Source organism: Pezoporus flaviventris, unplaced genomic scaffold (genome assembly GCF_033815535.1).
Source record: "Pezoporus flaviventris isolate CSIRO_AGI_PZ_B2104156 unplaced genomic scaffold, CSIRO_AGI_Pfla_v1 ptg000031l, whole genome shotgun sequence".
Lineage (NCBI taxonomy): Eukaryota > Metazoa > Chordata > Aves > Psittaciformes > Psittacidae > Pezoporus > Pezoporus flaviventris.
In genome coordinates, this window is record NW_026892579.1 from 23,167,850 (window position 1) to 23,183,243 (window position 15,394).

Consider the following 15,394-nt stretch of genomic DNA (forward strand, 5'->3'; position numbering starts at 1 on the left):
GTCAGCTGGAATCAAACCATGTATCACATATAATTACCAAGATGTACTTTGTAGACTCAGGAACTGTGCCATTTACACTGAAAATAGACAAGGTGTCCTGGGTTCAGCAGTAGCAGTCATTTTTCTCCTTGGTAGCTGGTGCAGTGCAGTGTTTTAACTTTCGGGCTGATGTTTTGGTTTGGCCAAGCACTTTGTGAGCCTCATGCTCTGCCAGGGAGGAGGGGAAGCTGGGAGGTAGCAGAGACAGGACACCTGATCCAAGCTGACCAAAGAGGTATTCCATACCACAGCACGTCATGCCCAGGATGTAACTGGGAGTTACCCGGAAGGGGGATGGTAGACTGCAGGGCTGGAGGAGGTATTGGTCGGTGCTTGGTTAGGCTGGGGGGGGGAGAGTTATGGGTCGGCTGGTGGTGAGGTGATGTATGCTCTTCCTTTATGATTCCCTTTATCATTATTATCATTGGTGGTAGCAGTAGTGATGTGTGTTATACCTTAGTTACTAAACTGTTCTTATCTCAACCCGTGGGAGTTGCATTCTTTTCGATTCTCCTCTCCATCCCTCTGGGAGTAGGGGGAGGGAAAGGAAGGGAGATGAGTGAGTGAACGAGCTGTCTGGCTGGGTTTAAACCACAACACAAGGTTATTTAGGGATAAATGAGATTTCATTTTCCTGACAATCAGCTAATTTCTGTAAGCATTCCCAGACTGGTAAATATTATTGATAAGGCTTCCAGTAACAATTCAGTTATTGCACTCAAATATCAATGTAAAGCATATCAATATCTTCGCTTTTTCACCAACAATTAAAAAAAGTCATAATTTCATTTGCAGTAATGAGTAGTGTAGTTTGCTTCCCTGCAGAAGCCATTCTTTATTCAGGGAAGCAACTACTCCCACGTTTAAAGATTTTCACATATGTTAAAAACATTAAAGAGTTTGAATTATTCCCCTGTTTGGTGTTTCCTGGATCTCTCTTGAGCTAGCAAGTTGGCCATTTCCTAGGCTGACAGCTTCCTGTCTTGGTACTGCATTTCAGCTCAAATTTCTCACACTCAGGGAAGGACTGGTGTACTATCTTTTGATACGTCCCCACTTGTCTGTTTTCAAATTGAAGATCTCTGAAGTGTCCAGCTAAGGTTCATGCCAAAATGCACTGCAAGAAGCCCAGGAGATATATAGGCAGCATCTAGACATGGAACAGATCTTACAACCTTTAGAAATGTCTGTGCCAGAGTAAGACATTTTGGGATATCTTATAGCAATAAATTTCTGTCTTCTGACTCAATGACTGCCTTTCAGACATCTAGTGCACACCTCACACAGCATACCTGGCTTCACATACCCGAACATGTAGGGTCTTACATGCCCTAGAGGGCTCTTCTGCAGCTCAGCTGGAGTGATGGAAATTGGTTAATTTGATTAATCAAATTAATCAGCAGTCTTGAAATACTCATAGCAGATAGAGTCTGATGCAGCCATTGATATAGTCACCAAGAGTTCTGTGGTTCCAGCAGAAGAAATAGTACCAGACAACACATTCACTTCAGTTTATTCTGTGACTTGGGCTTGTTCCTTTTTTTCACATTGGTTTATTTATCTGTAATTTATTTTTTTTTTTATTATTTTGGTTTTTTACTTTTCTGGTTGTCTTCGTTGTGCTTAGTGCTGCTTCTGTAACCGCACTGATCTGAAAAGATGTCAAGTTGCCATACCAATTACAACCACCACAAAAATGAGATCCTACAGGAAAAAAGAGCATTGTCAACAGTCCATCCTTAGAAATGAAGATAACTGAGAAGCAAGATAATTGAAACCACAAAAATAAAGTGCCTTTTGAGGAAAGAACATGAGAACATCAACTTCTTCCGATGAGCCGTTGTGATAAAGTATTTTGTCATAAGTGAATTTTGAACACTGAAGAGCTATTTGTCCAAATGCAAATGAAATCTATATGTAGTAATTAATAAAAATAAATGAACACATATTCAATAAAAAAGCATAACATATTCCTACACAATGTAGGTAATTTGTTGTTGAGGCCACAAAACTAGTTATGCGGCAACAGTTAACTGGGGTAAAATTAGTGTTACTGTCTCATATGTAGTTTCTCTATCAGCTCTCTAGCTTTTGACATCTGCCTAGACATGTTGTAGCAGAAATACTGCTATATTTAATAACCTACTTCTTTACATCATTTTTTTCAAAGATATAAGAAATCTTGGATGGGATTGCAAGAGTTTCTGGAATGAAATCTCAACCACCAGGAGTACTGGCTTTTTTGAGTATGAGCCAGCTCTCCATGAGCTCAGCATTTCTGGATTTTTTTTTTTTTATGTCTTTTTTTTTTTTTTGTGACTTATTTATCCGTATGGTAGCATTTTAACTTTAAAACTCTATTAGAATGCATGTGTTCAACAGACTTCTTCAGAGCTTGATGCTAGGAACAACACAAGAGTCATAGATTTTACTCCTTGGACTTAGTAACAAAAATGATCACTGAGAATGAGTGCAAGCAATATAACACAGCCTGAAAAGATGTCCATATATATAAATTCCCATTCGTCTAAAACTGGTTGTCATTTCTCCAGGCAGAGGATAGGACAGCATTATCCCTGCAATATCGTCAGACCATGACTTGGACCTGCTCTGTGCCCGAGGGCTGCCTACTCCACCCTCATTAAACCATACTGAAATTTCCTTTGCCTCAGCTACCCATTGGTTAAATGATAGTGATGGCACCTAAGGGTCTGGTCACACAAAAATTTGAGGGACACTGTGACACAATACCAAATAGGCTCAGTAAAATGTGTAAGTATCTCTGAGAAAAACCTGCTTTCTAAATTATGTCCTATAAACTTTAAATGCCAAGCTTTTGAAAGAATCAGTAAGTATAGGGCAAATGCAATACTTTCTGATCACTGATGGTTTTTTAGCAGAGTTTCAGGTCCTTTCCAACCCTAACTACTCTATGATTCTATGATTCATCATATCAGTCAGTATCAAACATCTTAGAAATTTTAATGGGAAGACTATTTTGGTATATAAGCTTATATTTTTCACTATAAAATGAGGATTTGTGCTTTTAAAAAAGTTAGCAAAATTTTGGCAAAAACCAATTATTTATTGGATATGGAACTGCTCAGGGACAGGGGAATAAAATTATGTTTTCCCACTTTAAATGTAGAAGAATACACATAAAAAAATTGGTGGCACTGAAGAGACATTAGAGCTTTGGCTAGCAAAGAGAAAAAAGTACTTTGCTAAATCTGAATGTAGGGGTTCAGAGCCATGTGTTTAGGTTCTAGCACATTCCAATTTCACACATTACAGAATTTTATTGAAGGTTGCTTAAAATATTCTGTGACTTTTTTCAGTTAAGGTCCAGTTTTTGAGTGCTTGCTGATGGAAGTAATAAGATTGATAAATTAACTAAAATATGAAGGAGTAGATCCTGAGAACTGAGAGCAAATATAAGACTTTAAGATAGGACAAAAAGAAACAGGTTAATTTTCTAAATTTCTTCTCAAGAAAGGTGTTTATGCAGTTGATTTATGAACACTGACATGATCTTACAATACAACAAGATTGCAAGAAAAAGCTACTATAGCTCCACTGCTACCAAGTCACACCCAAGTAAATGATCCTTTGTCTAATTCATTTGTATAGCATCTAAGGAAGAGGACCATAGGATGGTTTTTAATAAACTTTTCAACAGCCTCACACAAGAATGACATCTCCCACACAAATTAGTGAAATGCGGTCTGCATGGCATTACTGTAAACTGGACACCGAGTATAGGCAAAAGCAATTACCATTAGTGCATCTTGAAACTTGAATTGGCTGGAATTCTTCAACATTTTCTTATGGTAAAAGCACCAACTATATTTATAGTGATGAATTTAAAGTACATCCACCTGTATGTGGGTAACACTTACCTAGAAGGGGTTGAAGCTTTTTCAAGGGCAGGATAAAGTGTTAGGTACAAAGAGAACAAGATCCAGATACTGGGCTGCATCTAAGATGCAGTTCATCATCATCAGCATCAGTGGCATTTTATGTCTTCATAAATAGCAGTTTTCCAAAATCTGGGGCTTGTCAGACACTGAGAACTTGATCTTCAACAACTGAATTCTTTGGGAGTTTTGTGAATTTCATGGGATAATGTGGAGGGCTTTAACTGTTCATATTATTCAAAAACAGAAGGAAGGACTCATCTTCATTTTAGTCTTTTAAAATGAAAACATTAAGTGGAAAAGTTCCTGTTCATTCCTTTCCTCTCTTAATAACAGATATGCAGAGAAACCCTTTCTGTAACTATCTACCTCCCTTGTCCAAGATGCATTTTGTCATCTTTCACTTCAGGCTGATGCAGCTACATACTTCAAAGCTCTGTTCCATGCATCTCACTGGGAGCTGAAGCAGAGGAGATGAGAAAAGTATTGTGGCTTCATTTCTTTCCTCAGCTGTGAAACAACGACAGAAGGACACACGCATGACTCACACACTCATCAAAAAGTTACTTTGAGATTGGGCAATCACACCAGGTTGAGAAACAAGGCGAGGAAACACAGTGTAAACTCCCAGAACAACTACATTACAGTGTCATTTACTTGGCCTGAGGAACTGGCCAATATTTAGGGCAAATTTACATTAGAATTATTTCTTTCCTGCAGTAATTTATTAAATCTCATACAGAAAATTCAGTTTTCCAGAATGCAGCAAGAATAAGACACCTAGGGGAATTCCTTTACTTTGTTTTCTCAGCCTAACTTTCTATCCAAGAAATTCCTTGTCCTACTTTGTCTTATTTTCTTTCAAGAAAACACTCTCACTGGCTGTTTTGAAGCCTCTTCAATTTCTTCCTGTCTGCTGTCTGCTTGTCAGCTCCTTCCTACAAACAAATACAAGTAACTTCACTAATTAATTCCTGGCCCCTCTGTTTTCCTTCAGTTTGGTTTGGGTCATGGCTTTTGTTATATCATTTTCTGCACAACAAGGAGCATTTAATCGTTCCTTCTTCCATTGTTACTGGAAGGACATGACTGTTGTCTCCAGCAGCCTTTTTTGATTTGCAGCAGTGAAATTCAGACCTCTTACAATGAAAGATTATTTTCTGGCCTACTCTTAATTACTATTTCCAGGCATTCTCAAAAGAGAATTGCTGGTATAGATCCAGGAAATTTTCTATATCTTTCTCTTGCATAGGTGCGCCAACCACATAACCACAGGCACAAATGGATTCTCCTAGGATCAGGGACTTGCTATGTGTAAGTGGAAAAAAGAGTGTGGGAAAAAAGAGTGTGGCTCAAAGAAGAGTCTGGTCAACAATATCGATTAATGTAACTAATCAGTTTTTGCCATACATACAGTAATGAATGATCACATAGTTCACAAGATAGATGAGCCTGTGACAAACAAATTTGCATTTGAAGTATGGTAAAAGCCAGCTATTTAACATCTTTTATAATCAGAGGTATTACTATTGTACGTGACTGCCACATAAACTAGAAATGACATTGATTCCATGTGAATAATCATTAATTTCCATTTCTCCAATGGTTATGCTGCTTTCTTTCGTATGGTCTACAGACAGACTTTTTTTTTGAGGGAAAGCTTGTGAAAATGGCACATCTGTTTTTGAAAAGCAGACAAGGAGTCTGGTGATTTACAAAATTCCTGAAGCAATCAGGAATTGTCTCTAGGTGAAGTAAGGTTGAGGGGCCATGAATGTGGGGTTTAATTCCTATACATGAGAAAATGAGATCCTTAATTTTTGTTGTGTTCTAGTTATGTCAGGTCAGCCACCCCCCCAGATCCCAAATGAGGAGTATCTGAAATTCCTCTTTTGTATGAACTTTGACACCTTAGCAAAACTACGCTTCAGAATGTAAAACTATTCACAGGATTTAGGTGACTAGATCCCAGTATCTAATTAAGAGCTTTTAGACGTTGCTCTGACAATTAGCGTACGTTACAGGAAGTGGAAACTGTGGCTTTCAGCCAAAAAATGCACCAATCACCCAACGTTTTGCATAGCAAGCAGTCCTCACTCTGGGTGATGACGGGTTATGGTATGGACAGGAAGATACAAGGAAGACAGACTGGCTTTGTAACTTAGTAGTTGAAGAACTCTGCTTTTGGAAAAACTTGGCTTCTGGGACATATGCCCAGAACTGTTTGTGCATTTTACTTCAGATCATCACTGGATAAAACCCAGAAACACTGAAGAGGACAATGCCTGGAACCACACCTCTCTGCCTTTCCATCAAAGTCCTTGAGTCACAGCCACTGTTGTTTTGAATGCCCATGGTTCCAGTATCAACAAAAGGTACAGAAAGTGAGTGTTTTCCCAGCAAAATCTATTGGTTAGTATTTCAGCAAAATAGATCACATATGCAGAAAGTAAGCTCAGGTCTCCATGCCACCTGAAATGTGGAAACATAACATGGGTTTTCCAACTGATCCTAGAGAAATATGCTATAAACACACCTTATATATGAGGATACACAAGAGATACCTTTGCAGTAATGGCTTTCTGGGTTGCAGCTTCATGTTGGAGAGGGAGTTTAAACCATCACAAATGAGTATAAAACATGATAACATGGTAGGGCTAGAAACTGTAGGTGAGCAGGATACCTTAATTACATAGGTGTGCTAGATGAACGAAAAGATCACTAACAGATCACACAAAAGATGGACTTTCAGTTCACCAGTACTTAGAAATTAGGTGCTGTGACTATTCTTGGAGCACTAAAATGTTCTCTAGATCTCTTCCAGCTTCCCTGAATAGACAGCCTTTCCTAGATCTCTTTAGTTTCAAATAATCCTGACTGAGGTGCAGTGCCTTTGCCTCTTCTTGGCATGTAGTTGCCATGAATGCTTGTTTTAGGCTTCAGAGGTGTCCCAGTGGATGGACAGCTTCTCTTTTCTTTTCAGCTTAACTGAAGACAGAACTCATGTTGGTCTGTTCTCTCATGGAAACATTGGATAAAATAAAACCTCTATATTTTTTTGACCCTTCTTTTATTTCCTTTACTGGCTCAAGATGAGCCTTTTAGCTCATGTGGGAAGTTGATAGTGAGCTACATGTTTTCTAATATTTTAAAGAAATTTAAATTGATGGTTATTTCTATTTTTATAGCTTTTGGTTTTCTAGGAGCACCATGTTAGGAAAAAAAAAGTATCAAAAACATATGACAGAAAGAAGCATATGAAAAATGCTAAAAGCATTTTCTTATTTAATACTATTTTACTTAGGAAGACTGAACTTCTGGGAGAGCTAAATAAAGGAATGCTCCCAATTTTTGACATTACACAGTGCTACAATAGCTTGTCTTTGGATTACTTTCTGTTGACAAAATGAATGGTGTCCAGACCCCATTGAAGATATTCTCAATAGCAAGCTTCAGAAAATGGCTCCAGTGGCTTCAGCAATGTGTTCCTGATTTCCTCTTGTTCTATTCTGTTTTAATTCTATATTATATCTTTAGCTTCTTTTTCTTAAAAAACTCTGGAATTTTAATCACTGATTGCTCTGAGTTGCACTTAAAATTGCTGCAACTGTAAGTGACTAAAGTAGAATTTCTCTTTCCTTATTTTTAGGGAAATGTTCACTGGTGATAGGACTATACTCAGCTTCACTCTTTACTCTTTAGAAGAATTATTCCCTTTTATCATTGATAAAGTGAATATTTTATATAGACAAAGGAAGTGAGAAATATTTCAGAACAGGAAAGTATAATTAGAAAAAAAAAAAACAGAGGGGAAATAGCTTTAAAGTATTTTTGAATTTCAAAAACTAATTAGTTTTCAAGGGGTCTGGGTCTAATTCTGGTTCTCAGAATGATTTCTTGGGAAATAAATTCTGTAATCAATTTAATTACACTATCTACATCTGTTCATATTTATCCAGAGTTTATGAGATGGATCAAGATTGCTGCCAACTCTTGTGATTTTATGACATGTTTTATGAGATTTGGTTGAGGCTCTTTTCTAAATCTCACACGATCTCAGGTTTGTTGGTTCGAACTTAATGAAATCTTCCTCAAGTGTAATGGTTCCTGTTTCTGCAGAACTGAAATGAAACTACCTTTAGCGATGGTACAATAATTACCTATTATCCCTAAAATCTCTATCTTTACAGTAAGATTTTGCCCATGAGAAGTATGATTGCTATCACCAGCTTCTCCATATCTTACCAGATATAAGAAGTATCTGTATCTGTGCCTAATAGGGTCTTCTGCAAATTGTTAGGAAAGAAATTAATAGAAACACCTATGTTTAAGAAGGAGAAACTGTATTTGGGGTTATAGAGGATATTTTGGAAGAAAGGATAAAGACCACAGGAAAATGGGTTCTAAAGCCACATGGATTTCTGTGAAACTAATTCAAAAGCTTCTTTGACAATATAACAAACACTCAAGACACCCTCCCTCCCCTCCCCCCAGCTGTTAATCTAATCTATCTGGACTTCAACAACACATAGTACAGTTTCACAAAGAAGAATACGGGCAATGAGCCAGAATTAGACAAGCAGTGTCTTCAGAGCTCTCAATGAGATTGAGATTTCCTGGGGAAAAACAGAACCGAAATAACAGTAGAGTTCCTCAGCAGTTTGTTCAGGGATTTTTATTTTTATTTTTTTTTTCTTTCTCATTAGTGATGTGGAAAAACCAAAGCTCTGTTGTTTATGGGTTCCATTACAATATGAAATAAAATAGAACTTTGATAGTGAAATTTCATAATAAACTTGGGTAACTTTGAACTCAGGTAAAAGTAGAGAAGGGAATGCATTAGTTTAATACATAAAGATGATTTTCTGCTGTTTTGTTTTTTATATATGTTTTATTCTGCTGTTGGCTTTTGATTTTATTTACTTACTTTTTTTAACTAGCACCTACATGGTGAATTTGATCTGGCATTGGTCAAATATTGTTGGAATGTTAAATCCAACTTGTGAGCTATAAAAATTCAACTTTGCTGAATTTTTTGCTTATCAATCTCTTACTGAAATGAACATGACTTAGATATAGGAACATAGAGGGTCATAGCGTGTTTCAGCCCAGAAAAGATACTAACAGAAGTCAAACATACACTAGTGTACAGGAACTTGTGAAGAAAAATATCTTTTTTAAAGGTTTCAGTATTAGTGTTTGGGTTGAAAATAGTCTTAGAAAATGAGGAAATTTTTTTTTTTTGCTTTTGTATCTCTCTAAAATGCAATCTTTAAGGAACGTATTTAAAGGTAAATAAAAAAAAAAAAAAGATAACCTGGCAGGCAAATTGAGACTCCACATAAGCCTGAATAGATTGCCTTCATGTTGCCAGCATTAACTGAAATCAGCTATAGTATTATAAACAGAGAGCAGAAATACATGTATTTCTTGGAAACATCTATAGGTAGGCTGCATTTTATATATCCAGAACACTTCCATAGAATAGCCTAATTGTCTTCCTGTTGACTTTTTACTGTTTCAAAACACTGCCCTATTTGGCACAGATATTTTCATCTATCAGCTAAATGCAATTTGTCTTGAGGCAGAAAATCTGTTCATTTCAACAACATCTTAAAAAGGAGCCAACATCAGTAAGTATGGAAACCACTGAGCGTTTGCCTTTGAAGCTTCTGGCTATTGACAAGTCACAGGATGGAAGAGGACAGGCTACGCCAATGTATGTGTTGAATAACATTTCTGCTGTATATTAAGGCATAGGAGTTTATTACGTTCCTTGAACATTAAGTGACTTCGCAAAGTGATACTGTTCTGGTCTGCATCCTTCATGACTTTTGTTTAGTGATTCTTTAATGCAAAGTTCATGCCATAAAAACTCAGGAATTCCCAGAGAGTATTCTCATCACTGATTACTCTTCTGTTTCCATTTTGTATCTCTACTTCTTGCATATACTCTGTATTTATTTCTGGATGGAGGGTTTCCCCTAGCTCCAATTTCTTCACAGGCTATGCTATATTCTGATGAACTGGGCATTTTCCTAGAAATGAGCACAATATAAGGCTTTTAAATGTCCTTTCCTGCAGGAGCTTAAAACTGAGGACTTCTGGTTTCTGTATTTCAGCCACTGTAGAAATTTTTGGTCTGAAATTTAGGGGCTGGCAGCCCTGGCTGGTAGCTAATACTCTTCTAAGTCAGATGCCAATTGTGCACTCCACTTCATTGTAGGTGTGGGAGCTAGGCTGAATAGAGCTCAGAGTTCCCCAAATGGTTTACATTAAGCAGCCCCTTTCTTCAGGTATTCAGCATGTATGTCTGTAATGGATGTCTTGGACTTTGTGGTATGAACTAGTGTCCTGGGTTCAGCAGTAGCAGTCATGTTTTTTCCTTTGTGTTAACTGGTGCAGTGCTGTGTTTTGACTTCTAGTTTTGAGAACAGCGTTGGTGAAGCCGATGTTTTCGGTTGTTGCTAAGTGATGTTTACCCTGACCAAGGACTTTGTGAGGCTCATGCTCTGCCAGGGAGGAGGGGAAGCTGTGAGGAAGCAGAGACGGGGCGCCTGACCCGGGCTAGCCGGGGAGGTATTCCATACCACAGCACGTCATGCCCGGGGTGGGGGGTAACTGGGAGTTGCCCGGAAGGACAGGGGCTTCCGGGTGGAACTCGTTTTCTTGGCCGGTGGTATCGTATTCTCTTCCCTTGTTATTTTCCCTTATCATTGTTTTAGCTGATAGTAGCGGTGGTGATTTGTTGCTGGACTGTTCTTGTCTCAACCCGTAGGAGTTGCACTCTCTCGATCCTCCTCCCCGTTCCTCCGGGAGCGGGGAAGGGGAGAGCCCCGGTGCAGGGAGGGGGGGAGACGAACACGGACCTTGATTGTTGTCAGCTTGGCACCACTCACTGGGAGTGAGTGAACAAGTTACCTGACTGGGTTTAAACCACGACAGTTCTTTTTGGCGCCCAATGTGGGGCTCGAGGGGTTGAGATAAGAACAGATCTGACTGGATTGATAGTCACTCGTCACAATGCTGATTTATTGGCTCTCAAGGTTTTTCCTCTTGATCTCACAGTTTCAGTATACCATATCTTACGTCCATCCGGTATTGGCTGTATTAGTGTTTTTCAAGTGTGGGGCTTGGGCTAAGGTTTTTATCCCATTGTACTTTATGGTAATGACTTGTAATACAATAGAATCATTGATCATGAAACTGATCTGGTTTATGTTCCCAGTGTGGTCACCACCTTTATACTTTGGGAGGTATAAGATGGAGGTGCTTAGCAATTACACATCTTTTTTCTCCTTCTCAGGTGCTCAACCTGTGAAGGAGACATCCTTTTACCCTCCTAGTCGTCCCCCCAGACCATTTACATTTGAGAGTTTTGAATTTTTTAAATGGCCTTTTAATGCTCTTGAGACTTGTTTGCTGATGGTGATGGGAATCACCATGCTAACACGCATACAGAGTGTGTTTTGCCCACTACTGATTTCAAGAGTTAAGCAGATTCAGGTTTGGGTCTTGTCTGGGGTCAAACGACGATGTAGGAGGACCGAGAGATTTTCCCAGAGGCTGGACAGCCATGAGTGGCAGGGTGTGTGGGATAGTATGGGCAAGTATCTAGGTCAGTGGGCCCCTCCAGTATTTTGGAATTTCACTACCGAACAACTGCAAAATCCAGAAGAATTAGTAAAACACTTAAATGAGGTGTGTGGTCATTCTGGCCATACCAGAGATGGACAAATCACGGCAACGTGCTGGGGCTTGGCCTATGCTTACAGGGCCTTGTTCAACACTATTCAGCACCTTCAAAAGGAAAAGAATGTCGGCGGATTTGAGGGCAAAGTGACAGTCGCTACTCAAACTTTGGCTGCAATGAACTGCGCAGCTACCCCAGTGGCAAGTACAGCAGCTGCTCAAACTTCAACTGCAACAGACAGCGCGGTTACCCCAGCTCCAAGCACGGTAGCTACACCACCCCCAGCAACAAGTACAGTCGCTACTCAAACCACAGTGATAATCACTGCAGCCAAACCAGAGGACCAATTCGTACCAATATCAGTTGCCCCTGTACGCAAGAGAACAAGCAAAAAGGAGGCAAAAAGGGTGAAGCGAGATGAAGAACCAATGAATTCACCACCCGGTCCAGAATCTGATCAGGAGTCATCCTCACATGACGAAGAAGAAGAAGAAGTAACTTCTCGACCTCGGACCTCAACCGAGCTGCGGAATATGCGAAAAGATTTTACCCGTCAACCAGGGGAGCACATCATCACCTGGTTACTCCGATGCTGGGACAATGGGGCCGATGGTCACGAACTAGAAGGTACAGAAGCCAAGCAGCTGGGATCACTTGCTAGAGAAGGGGGAATTGACAAAGCAATTGCAAGAGAGAAAAAGTCCCTCAGCCTTTGGAGGAGGCTCTTGGCAGCTGTGAAAGAAAGGTTTCCGTACAAGGACGATGTTACGAGTCGTTCGGCCAAGTGGACTACTATAGACAAAGGCATCCAGTCTCTGAGGGAATCGGCCATCGTAGAGATGATCTATCACATCAAGCCGAATAACGGGGATACACCTATAGATCCAGATGAAGTTGAATGTACACGACCCATGTGGCGAAAACTTACACGGAATGCACCGTCATCATATGCCCATTCATTGGCAACAGTGACCTGGAATGACATAGTACCACTAACAGTGGATGAAATGGTTCATAAACTCCGAGAGTTCGAAGACAATCTCACTCCTTCCATCATCTCAGCTGTGAAAAAACTGTCCCAGGACCTCGACAAATTGAGGGACGATGTATCTGATTTATCCAGCTCCTCACGTGTACCAACACGCGTCTCAGCTATTAACAAAAGACGTCCTATTGTTCAAGAGAGGAGATACAGAAGGTATACGCCACGGGGTACCCTATGGTTTTACCTGCTGGATCACGGAGAAGACATGACAAAGTGGGATGGAAAACCTACTTCAGCTTTGGAGGAACGGGTGAGTGAACTGAAGAGGGGAGCAAGGGCCAAGACTGATCGTCCCATGAGAGCTACGGCTTCAGTCTCTGGTGAGCAGTTTCCCAGATGGAGTGGAAGAGCTGATTTTACTCCAGCTCCTGTGATAACGAAGAATAATCCCTTTCAACACGACTTAAGTGTCCAATGCTGTGACGACCATTAGAGGGGCCCTGCCTCCAGCCAGGTGGAGGTAGGGGACAATCGGATTTACTGGACTGTGTGGATCAGATGGCCTGGCACATCAGTCCCACAGAAGTATAAGGCTCTAGTAGATACCGGTGCACAGTGTACCCTGATGCCATCAAGCTGTCAAGGGGTGGAACCCATCTATATTTCTGGAGTAACAGGAGGATCCCAAGAGTTGACTGTGCTGGAGGCTGAAATCAGCCTGACTGGGAGGGAGTGGCAAAAGCACCCTATTGTGACTGGTCCAGAGGCTCCATGCATCCTCGGCATAGACTACCTCAAGAGAGGGTACTTCAAAGACCCAAAAGGGTACCGGTGGGCTTTTGGTATTGCTGCTTTGGAGACTGAGGAAATTGAGCAGCTGTCCACCTTGCCTGGTCTCTCAGAAGATCCCTCTGCTGTGGGGTTGCTGAAAGTTGAAGAACAACAAGTGCCAATTGCGACCACAACAGTGCACCGGCGGCAATATCGCACCAACCGAGACTCCCTGATTCCCATCCATCAGCTGATCCGTAGACTGGAGAGTCAGGGGGTGATCAGCAGGACCCGCTCACCCTTCAATAGCCCCATATGGCCAGTGCGAAAGTCTAATGGAGAATGGAGACTAACAGTAGACTATCGTGGCCTGAATGAAGTCACACCACCATTGAGTGCTGCCGTACCGGACATGCTAGAACTTCAGTATGAACTAGAGTCAAAAGCAGCCAAGTGGTATGCCACGATTGATATTGCCAATGCATTTTTCTCCATTCCTTTGGCAGCAGAGTGCAGGCCCCAGTTTGCTTTTACTTGGAGGGGTGTCCAGTTCACTTGGAACCGACTGCCCCAGGGGTGGAAACACAGCCCTACCATTTGCCATGGACTGATCCAGACTGCACTGGAACAGGGGCAAGCTCCAGAACACCTGCAATACATTGATGACATTATTGTGTGGGGCGATACAGCGGAAGAAGTCTTTGAGAAAGGGAGGAAAATAATCCAAATCCTGCTGAAAGCCGGTTTTGCCATAAAACGGAGTAAGGTCAAGGGACCTGCACAGGAGATTCAATTTTTGGGAATAAAATGGCAAGATGGACGTAGACAGATCCCCACAGATGTGATCAACAAGATAACAGCAATGTCTCCACCAACTAATAAGAAAGAAACGCAAGCTTTCTTGGGTGCAGTGGGGTTCTGGAGAATGCACATCCCAAATTACAGTTCGATTGTAAGCCCTCTCTATCATGTGACCCGGAAGAAGAATGATTTTAAATGGGGCCCTGAGCAGCAACAAGCCTTTGAGCAAATTCAACGCGAGATAGTTCATGCAGTAGCCCTTGGACCAGTCCGAACCGGACCAGATGTAAAAAATGTGCTGTACACTGCAGCTGGGGAGAACGGTCCTACCTGGAGCCTCTGGCAGAAAGCTCCAGGGGAGACTCGAGGTCGACCCCTCGGCTTTTGGAGTCGGGGATACAAAGGATCTGAGGCCAGCTATACCCCAACTGAGAAAGAGATACTGGCAGCCTATGAAGGGGTTCGAGCTGCTTCGGAAGTGATTGGCACTGAAGCACAGCTCCTCCTGGCACCCCGGCTGCCCGTGCTGGGCTGGATGTTCAAAGGCAGGGTCACCTCTACACATCATGCAACTGATGCTACATGGAGTAAATGGGCTGCACTAATTACACAACGAACTCGAATAGGAAATCCCAGTCGTCCAGGCATTCTAGAAGTCATCATGGACTGGCCAGAGGGCAAAGATTTCGGAATGTCACCAGAGGAGGAGGTGGTGTGTGCTGAAGAGGCCCCACCATATAATAAACTGTCAGAAAGTGAAAAGCAGTATGCCTTGTTTACTGATGGCTCTTGCCGTATTGTGGGAAAGCATCGGAGATGGAAGGCAGCTGTATGGAGTCCTGGACGACAAGTTGCAGAAACTGCTGAAGGAGAGGGTGAATCGAGTCAATTTGCCGAGGTGAAAGCCATCCAGCTGGCCCTGGACATTGCTGAACGAGAAAAGTGGCCAGTACTTTATCTCTATACTGACTCATGGATGGTGGCAAATGCCCTGTGGGGGTGGTTGAAGCAATGGAAGCAGAGCAACTGGCAACGCAGAGGTAAACCCATCTGGGCTGCTGCACTGTGGAAAGATATTGCTGCCCGGGTGCAGAACCTGGTGGTGAAGGTACGTCATGTAGATGCCCATGTACCCAAGAGTCGGGCCACTGAGGAACACCAGAACAACCAACAAGTGGATAAAGCGGC